The following is a 10088-nucleotide window of genomic DNA, read 5'->3' on the forward strand; positions in this document are numbered from 1 at the left end:
TATGATAAAATGGGTTCTGTGATCAACTACTAACAATTGGGAGATTAAGCAGAATTTGGAGCTCCGTATTAAAATCATCTTCTCACAAGTTCAAATGCTTTCACCAGTCAGTAAAACCATATATCTCACATAACTCACAATCTTACTATGAGAGATATCAGTTAGTCTAATATGGGGCCAAGGAATATTCTGTTCTTTGATTGAAAAAAAAGTCTTCCAAAAAGAACTACTCTAGCCTTTCCCTTCTGTCTAAATTTCTCTTCCATTATGCAGTCAAAGGGGACTACACTTTTAACTTATACTAATGTATCCATTTAACCTCAAGTCCGGTCCACCTCATTATCACCCAGAGTCTATATCATTACCTGAAATTGTATCTTATATTCATTTTCTCATATATTACAGAGGTTGTTAGTACATCCAGTTGAAGAAGTCTCATAAAAAACGTGTCTTTTTTGAACAACTGTACAATCTCAGCAAACAGATTAGTGACATATACTCAGCAGTTGTTTGTTTTTTTAACACTTTACTCTTTTGGGGCCTATCTCCCAGCTCCCAAATTAATACTCAGAGGCTTATTTTTCCTTACAAATGCACAGCCTTAGGTTGGCTTATTTCTAGCCAGCTTGTTTTCAACTTATATCACCCTGTCAACGCTATATATTTGGGGTTTTACCTTTTTCTATTTCTCTATACCTTTATTTTTTACTCCATGCCTGGCTATGGAGCTGGGTGGTAACTGTGGTAAATGAATAAATACATGAAATAATTAATGAGGAATCTCAGACATATATTAATTATAACAATAATAAAAATACGGGGATGGAGACATAGTTCAGCTGTTAAGAGTGTTGCTGATCTTGCTAAAGACTAGATATCCTTTCCCAGAACCCAATAATGTGGCTTACAATTGCCTGTAGTTCTACCACTCAGAGTCAACACCTAAGTTGGACCTCTGTTGGAATCCACAAACACACAGCAATACTTACACAGACCCACACACATACACACACATAAAATTACATCTTTAAAAAAGTTTTCATTATACCTACATAAACTGGATATGCTGAGAGAGCAACAGAAAGTAAGATCACTGAAGCAAATATTATTCTTTACTACATTTTATTAAATGTACTGGAGCTAAGCAAAACAGAAAGTGGAAATGGTGCCATAGGCAAAATCACACAGTCTATTTGGCCTGAGGGATGTGACCTGAGAATGCTCTCTCATCTGTTCATTTTAAGACAATATCCTCAAACTTTTCTCTCTACCCATGGGACTCTTTAAAAGTTCAGAAATATTTTAGGGTTTCATTGTGTTTTGAAGGTGGTTTTGAGGTTTCCTTCTTTCTTGTATTCAACGTGTTTTATATCCAATCTGGAACCAGAACTTAAGTTATTTCAATACCCCTAGGGTTTTAAATGGAAACAAGTTTGGCTAATTTTGACAGCTAACCATTAAATAGTTCAGGCATGGAAACTTAGGCACTGTTCTTTTCATCTGAATATCTGTGACTCATTAAAGCCCTCCCTCAGTGTGTTTATAAGCCTACTCTACCATAAAAGTAGCAAATTGTCTAAAAGATACCATCCCAATAACATTTGTTTCATCCTCAATTGGTATAAATAATTTTGAATATTAATTTAAGAAATTAAATGCATTTAATTAAAAATGATTGAATTTAAACAAATCAGTATTATATTATAGACAATTTCAATGCAGTCGAGGATGAATGTTTATGTGAATTTCACAAAAGGTGAAGTTCAACAATTATTATAGAGGAAAGTATTTAACCTTACTTGAGCCAAAATCCTAAAAGTAATCCTAGCTAATACACACTGAATTGACGACTTGAAGAAATGAAATAATTTCCCATCAGCCTGCTTCTTCTCAGTGACCATCACAGGGGTATTAATTTGATAAGCGAGTATGAAAAATCAAGACAGCTGTGTCATGAAGAATCTTATTAAGCCATCCTGCCATGCCAATATATCTACTGTTGTCTGTCTGCATCACAGTTTGCTAGTATTATGACCCAAGAAAAGAAACAGAGGAAACAAAATTTATGTCACCCTAAATCATGAATGCATCAAGATTTGCTGAAATGGTCTGAAACCAGGAATAATAAAAATTTGATCTCAGTACATGAATGTGGAAAAAACTATGATATACCATAGCAAAGTATTAGCAAATATATTTCAACGATAGCTGTGAAAGCTCTCCCTATAGTATTTAGGATGGGAATAAAACTAGGTTAAATGGTATGTATTTAGTCACTTACATAAAACTATTTAAATTCTAAGATTACAGAGATGGAGTGGATGAATGAACACAAGGGTTTAGGATGCTGCTGGGACCATGAAGAGGTGTCAAGAAAGTTATTCTCTGTGTCTTGACTGCAACAATCATACAAGAATCTGCATTAACAATGAAGAGAAGTTCAGCCTCAACATATATCTTTTACAATGACAAAATCTATAACATATTCAACATAAAGCCTAAAGTTAATTTTTGGGTGACTGTCCAAGCAATAAGATATCCTTGTCAAGTCTAATGTTGCTTAAAATGTTCTTCCTGTTTACTTAGGTAATATTATATTCTTTTGGGGTCTTTGAAGAGTTGAAGACAGATAAATATATTTATAGTTTTGATAAAAGATAAATTATATATAAATAGTGTATCTGTAATTCTTTCTTGATACCAGTTTTGCATATGTAATTTATTATGTTAAGATTAAAATCTCCCTTTTTATTTATATAGAAAAGGGGAGATGATGTGGAATGCCCTTCTGTATATGTGTTACCTTTATTGGTTAAGAAATAAAGCCAATTTGAACTATAGCAGGGCAGAATATAACTAATGTAGAAGAGATATGTAGAGTAGGTGGAGTCAGAGAGACACCATGTAGCTGCTAAACACATACAATAGTATCTGAGGGGTGTTTATTACACCTTTCTTTTATTGACATAGACTGCTCGAATGTTTCTGGCCACCCAGACCTGAATAATCATATATGTAGTGAAATATTATTTCATTGATTTATATGTGAAATGGAATTATTACTATTATTATATGCATTTAATAGATATAAAATCATAACTTTTTCCTATACCTTGATTAGGGTAATGACTTCATGAGTGTCCAATTTCATCAAGCTGCAAACAGTAAGTACATACAGCTTCTTTACATGAGTAGTCAGCAAAGCATTTAACAATCTTTTTATTAGAACTGAGACTATACATACAAGGTATTTATTTAATATTGGTAAAGTCTTTGGTTCAATTGCCAACTCTATACACACACACACTCATAAAAAGTATGTTTTGATTATCCTGTTATGTTAGGAAAATGCCATTTCTAGGAATTTCTATTAACCAAAATGGTGGCTATAAAATGTAATTACTTTATCCAGTGTGGTACTTCTAAATATCCCAGCTACTAGAATTATTTTTTGTGTTTAAAAGATATTTTCAATTTAGATGAAATAGCACTAAGTAAAATTTGTGAACCTGTTTTAGGAGCTACACATTTTATATGAATCTTAATTGAAAATCTATTACATTTTAACCCAGTTCTAAATTAACAGTGTCCAGAATACTGTATAAAACTGATAAGGAATAAACATCTAGGATGTACTGTGTAGGTATCATTTGAATATTCAGTTACAGGCTTGAAGAGAGTCTAATTTTTAATTCCTTGTTTCTATTTTATTATTTTAAGACTCTCCCAAAATAGTTGATTCATTTGCCTGATGTTTCACAAGGCCTGTTTTCTTTACTTTTAGTCTACATTTATTTTTGAATGTCAAGTTATATATGGATTCATTTGCTATCATTTCACACTTGTGTAATGTGTCTTCATGGTGACTTCTTATTCACTTATAAGTATAAAGTCATGGTAAAATTAAGTATACAAGACATATTCCTCAACACAATAAAGACAGTTCACATCAAATACACAGCCAACATCAATCTAAATGGAGAAAAACTCAATGTAACTCCACAAAAATCAGGAACAAGACAAGGTTTTGCATTTTCTCCATATAAATTCTATATAGTACTTGAAGTCTTAGAGCATTAAGACAACTGGAGACAATAAAGGAAGAAATAAAATTATGGATATTTGCAGATGATATAATAATATACATAAAGTACCCAAAAAAAGTTCATCAGGAAACTCCTACAAATGATAAACACTTTCAGCAAAGTAGCTGGATACAAATCTAAACCCCCAAATCAGCAACTTTCCTATATGCAAATAACAAATTGACTGAGAAAAATCAGGAAAGCATTAAATAATATAAAATATATTAGGGTAGCTTTAACCAAGCATGTGAAGACTTCTATGATCACAACTTTAAGTCTTTGAAGAAAGCAAATGAAGATGGTATAAGTAGGCAGAAAGGTCTTTGATGCTCATGGATCAGTAAGATTCACATAGTAAAAATGACTGTCCTAATAAAAGCTATGTACAAATTCAATGCACTCCCCATTAAAATTCCAACCAATTCTTCATACACCATTCATAGTTGTGAATGGCAATTCTCTACTTCATGTGTAAACACACAGAAAAAAAAACACACAAAACAAACAAATAACAAAAAAAGAAAACAAAAGAACAGGATAGTTGGCACAATCCTGTACAATGAAAGAGCTGTTGAATGTTCTTAAGAGGTAAGGTATACAGATATATAAAGATGAAAAATAAACACATGCAAAGACACTATCATCAGTTGATATCAGGAAAAAAAAAACTATAACCACAGCAATCCAATTTTAAATACTGAGTGTACTAGGATTTGGTGAGAATCAGGAAGTAGAGGAGTCACCTAGAGATCATGGATTATAATTTTCAGCTTATTCTTCATCTATCACTACCTCATCTCCACCCCATTCATTTTGAAAGTTTAAACATGTACATATCTTTTTAAAGCCATATGCATACACATTCATAAAAGTCTTCCTTTGTACTAGATACAAACCATTAAGCCCCTAACCATTATTAGTAAAAGTAAGTGAATGTATATACCATCACAATAAAATACTACTCATTTGTTTAGAAAGCTGTAAATAACTGACACATATTTCAACAGGAATGATACTTAAGGTTGACAGGACAGTTAATGATGATAGATAAGAAAACGATGCCTATTTGAATCATTCCTATAGTGTTATAGGAAGCACAGATTAATGTGAGAGAAGAAAAGTCAATCAGGAATGGATTGGAAAGAGAGTTACAGGAGAGAATGATCAGAAGCAGAAGTTAAATCAGAGATGAAAATTTTGGCATTAGGAGTGATATGCTCATAATTTTAATCATGATAAATGGCTTCATGTGAATACTTATATCAAAATATAGAAGGATGTACTATTAATATTTGTCATTTACAAGATATCAATTATTTTAAAAATGAAACTGTTTTTATGAGCTATGCACAACTGACTGTATGAATGCAGTACCTTAAGTAAAGCCGTTAGAAAATGAAGTACTGTGAAATTCATACATAAATTTAGTGCTTCAAACCAGACTCAATTCTGCCTCATTTCAGCACCTGATTTTGGGAAGGTGGTGTGCTGCGTATGTGTTGTCAGTTTTCTCCCCTGTCAGAAAGCTTAGTGGTGTTTACCTTACAGTCAGTGACTGCTGGTTGCACACAAGAAGTACAGAATATACATAGATTCAGAGTAGATCCAGCCTCACTCATCAATTCACTTCCAATTGTAATCACCCTGCTTCAAATTGAGTTAGAAGAATTACAGTACTCCATTAACTGGGAATTTTTTTTAAACTCACACTATAATAAAATTTGCTTACAAATGTAAACAATACAGATTCTTTCTAACTGGCTGGAATATCATAAACTGTAACTTGAAAAATTCCTCTACATGAGTAATAAAAATGAGATAAAAAAATAATCTCTTCAAAGTCCAACCAGGCATCAACAGTAGTCTTAATATGCTGGCCCTGTGTTAACATTTATACATCATATTGTGCACCATACAGAGTAGGAAGTTATATATCTATCTGCATGAACAAATGACAGTGCCTCTTTTGGCTTCCTATTTTAATTTGATTACTAATTTTCAATGAATTTCCAGTAAGAATAATTTGTCAGAATGTGGCTAATTTAAGGATCGTTGATGCTTTTATTCAGTGTATGCTCTGAGAATAAAATTCCTGGAAACTGAATTGCCAGCCTCTTAAAGAAATGGCAAGACAGATGGCCAGTTGTTGCATTAGGCTGGAGTTGAATATTTCAGCAACCCACTTCTAGCTAAGAGTAAGCATCTGGTCAGGATGCGCGAGGCATGGAGTGGACCACTTGGCTGCTCTGAGCTAGGGCGGCTTTATCTGAGGCAGCATGAAATGTAACTATAGTGCGAGAAGAGCAGTTCACACAGAAATTAAAGAAAGAGGCAAGCTGAAGTAAATTAGAAGCAGACACTGAATAGATTTTTGAAAAGCTAAACAAGAATTCTGCAGTTTTTGCTTATTACATGATGTTTATTTCATGACATCTCTCTGTTCAATCTGTATATCCTGTATCATATAAGGACATAGATTGTGTGATTCACATGTTTGACCCAAGAAGCTGTTGTAAATGCTTTTGCAGATTTATTTATTGTTTCCCACATAAATGTTACTTTAATGTCAAGCATTTCATTTACATATTTTCCTAGAGAAAAATAAGAACATCTCTGTTGTTGTTAACAATATTTAACAGATAATATATTATGCTTCTTTTAAAAATTATATATAACTATCAGTTGATTTATCCAAATGTTGGATTAAAGTTTACTGTGAAGAAAAATGTCTGCCCTATTTTAAAGATCCGTCTTGCAATCACTTTACACAGAGTGCTTAGTATGCTCACTCTGCTAAAATATCAAACTGGGAAATGGCACTGATTACTGAATAAGAGTGTTAGATCTAGAGATTTCTGGGTACAGAAAGGTACACAGAACTTTTATCTGACAGAATAGTGGCTTCTATAATGGGGATTTGTATGTCATTCTGTGGAAGAATGTGATGGAAAGTTAATTGATTCTGGAATGGATGGTGAGAAAGAAGGCTTCCTGAGAGAGTTATGATGCAATTACAATGTGGTCCTCAAAATTTAGCTGGTAGAAGCTTCATCTCTAGTGTAACACTTTTGGTTTAGATCCTATGAACTTATCCCATCTTCATTAATTATTAGTGCTCCTGTAAAAATGCTCATAGTTTAGTTGTTTACTTTTGCTCTTCTCTGTGAGGACAGATGGCTCCTTCCCTGTGAAGGAAGCAACATTTAGATGGCACTGTTGAAACAGCAATGGGGACAAACTAACACACTGATGGTGCACCTGTCTTGGAATTCCCAACCTCCATCATTTCCTTTATCTTTTCATAATCATCTCTGGTGTTCTGTGAGAGGAACACCAAGAGATGGAGAAAGGTTGCCATATCAGCTGACAGCGATTAGCCAGGTCAAAGAAGAAGGAATAAAAGTAAGGGAGAAGACAGAGGAAGAAATGCTAGACAGAGCTAAGCTCTCGAAGGAAGGTGGGTGTCATGAGGCTGTGGACAGCAGTAGGGATTAAGTTTTGTGAGGCTGAGGTAAGCTCATAACAGGCTAGAGTGATCATTCCACAAATAAAAGTGCTTTCTGTTCATTCAAAGACTGGAATTTGGTTCCCAACACCTACCTTGGCTGGCTCACAACCAGTAACTTGAGGTCCATGAGGTCTCCTCTTCTGCTCACTGCAGGTACCCACGTGTATGTGTACATACAAGTACACAGAGACATAAACGTATCCATCAATAAATGATAAAATAATCTTGGGGGCAGTTAATATGGGCTTCCCATTTGGGATCAAATTCTGAATGATAGCAGCAGATGCAATCTCTCCAAGAGAATTTAGAAAAAAAAATAGAAACAGCCTAAGGAGCAGGCCAAAAATAATGAAGACATTAAGAGTGTCGAGCAAATAAAAATACGAACAAAATGAATTTAAATAGCTGAAAGTGAAGATATGGAAAAGTGCTCTTGAGTCGGGTGGCATTATAGCATAGTAAAAACTATAAAAAAAATAAAAAAGAAAGCTGATGCTTATTCTGTTATGATGGTCAACTTGGATTCTGTGAACTTAAGTGCCCTGAAAAAGCCATACCCATACAAAGAACCTAAGACTGTCTTTATTGCAGAGAGCTGAAACATTGTGCCATGAGATAGCATCTTGGACTGTCTTTAGCCTCCTTTATGGTCATTTATGTATTAGAGATAAGATCTCTGTTGAGGTAAAATAATTGAGATGTATTTTTATATACAGTCATTGCTCCCACCAACCCGAAAACCTTCAGAACAACACACCTCCTTTGTGTATGTAACCTGCCTATTAGATGTCCCCACGGGTGTATTTGCTTGAATGCATCTGTTATCTCTTTCTGTGTCTAAACAGTTGTGTGACAATTTTCATAGCATGATGTCATTCAGGATGGGTCAGGTGAGTAAGACCATGAGCAGGGTCATGAAGAATGATATGACATAAACATTTTAATTCATTTTTACTGAGGACTATGCAATTGCAATGCTTGCAGGTACATTGGCCTTTCTCATTAGAGGTGAGAAGTAGATTGTGATAAATCACTTATGTGTGCTTCTGAATGGTTAGTGCTACTAAGGACAAGGGAGAATAATTTTACCTCCATTATTGTAATAATTAGGAAGCATGATTCTTTTAGATATGTTCTTGCTATTTCACGTTTTTGAATCAAGATGTTACATTTATCTTGGCATTTAAGAAAGAAAAAGACAATTATTTTGGAATTTTAGAGGATAGTTGGCATTAACTAAATCCAAAAGTAGATGCATGTTTGGCTCTAACATTTCCTTCATTGCAAAACAAAATAATAATTCGTGAGCAAAGGCATAAAGTGTGTGAAGAATTTAATCTAGAGCTGCACTGCCCTGCCTTCATCTATAACCACCTTGTTATTGGTGGTCTCAACAATCTTTTCATGAGACCAAACATAAAAATGGCACATCAATGGAATTCACAAAGTCCAGTCAAATTCTAGGGAGGACTAAAGTCATCATCTTTTCATTTTAGGAACCACTAGGCACCCTAAGAAACTTGAGAAGCTATTTTCCAAATGGAACCAACATGAGTCCAAAGAATATTAATGGTGAATTTCCTGTGTTATCACCCACTGATATTTTACTGGGTAAGCCACTTAACACAACATAAGTTCAGAATATCCTTCCCTTTAGAGTGGCCACAATAATCACTTTTCCCCATGATCATAACTCTATTTGATAGTTCACATTGACATCATTTATTGTTTCACCAAACATTTAATTCCAGGACAGTTACCCTAATCCTACAGGAAAAAAATAAGTTTCACAAAGAATAAATGGATTGACTGTAGTACTCCCTTCACTGTGGCTAACAGCCATGGGTTGGAACACATTATTTTCTCATGTTTTATCAAAAGCAAACACCTCCATAACCAGCTTTTCATAAGCTATCTGCCTGAGCTCCAAGCAACAGCAGCCTTAGCTGTCTTACACAGTCTCACTCAAATCTGCTAGATATTTCTTTTCATTGTGCTGATTTTTTACTGAAAATAAAACATAGCTTGGAATTTCCCCCACTAAATATAGTTTTGCATTCAGATCACTGAATACTAGAAGTAACAGACTGGACCTAGTTTTATGAAGAACTCATTTAGTCCTTAATGCAGTTCCTTATATATAGGGGCCAATCTATAACTACCAAAATGACCCAATCAAATTGCCAGATAAGTATGAAACAGAAATACATATGTGAAAAATGATCAAATTGTAGAACGTGTGATTTATTTTATAGTATAATGCTTAAATTTAGATGATATTTTGAGACTGATATCTTTGCTAGGGCCAAACATTTTCTTATATTTTTACCTACTAGAAAAGAATAATAAAAGAGGCAACAAATATGCCTGAGAGTTCCGCTAACACTCAAATTTGCATTGTAAAATCATTATTTATGTTCTTCATAAGTGCATGTATAATTTATTTTAGAAAGCTCCTCACAGCTCCATCATCTTAGATGACATTTTGTGATGGC

Source organism: Alexandromys fortis, unplaced genomic scaffold, assembly GCF_014885135.2.
Source record: "Alexandromys fortis isolate MF-2015 unplaced genomic scaffold, M_Fortis_MF-2015_v1.1 scaffold_3, whole genome shotgun sequence".
Lineage (NCBI taxonomy): Eukaryota > Metazoa > Chordata > Mammalia > Rodentia > Cricetidae > Alexandromys > Alexandromys fortis.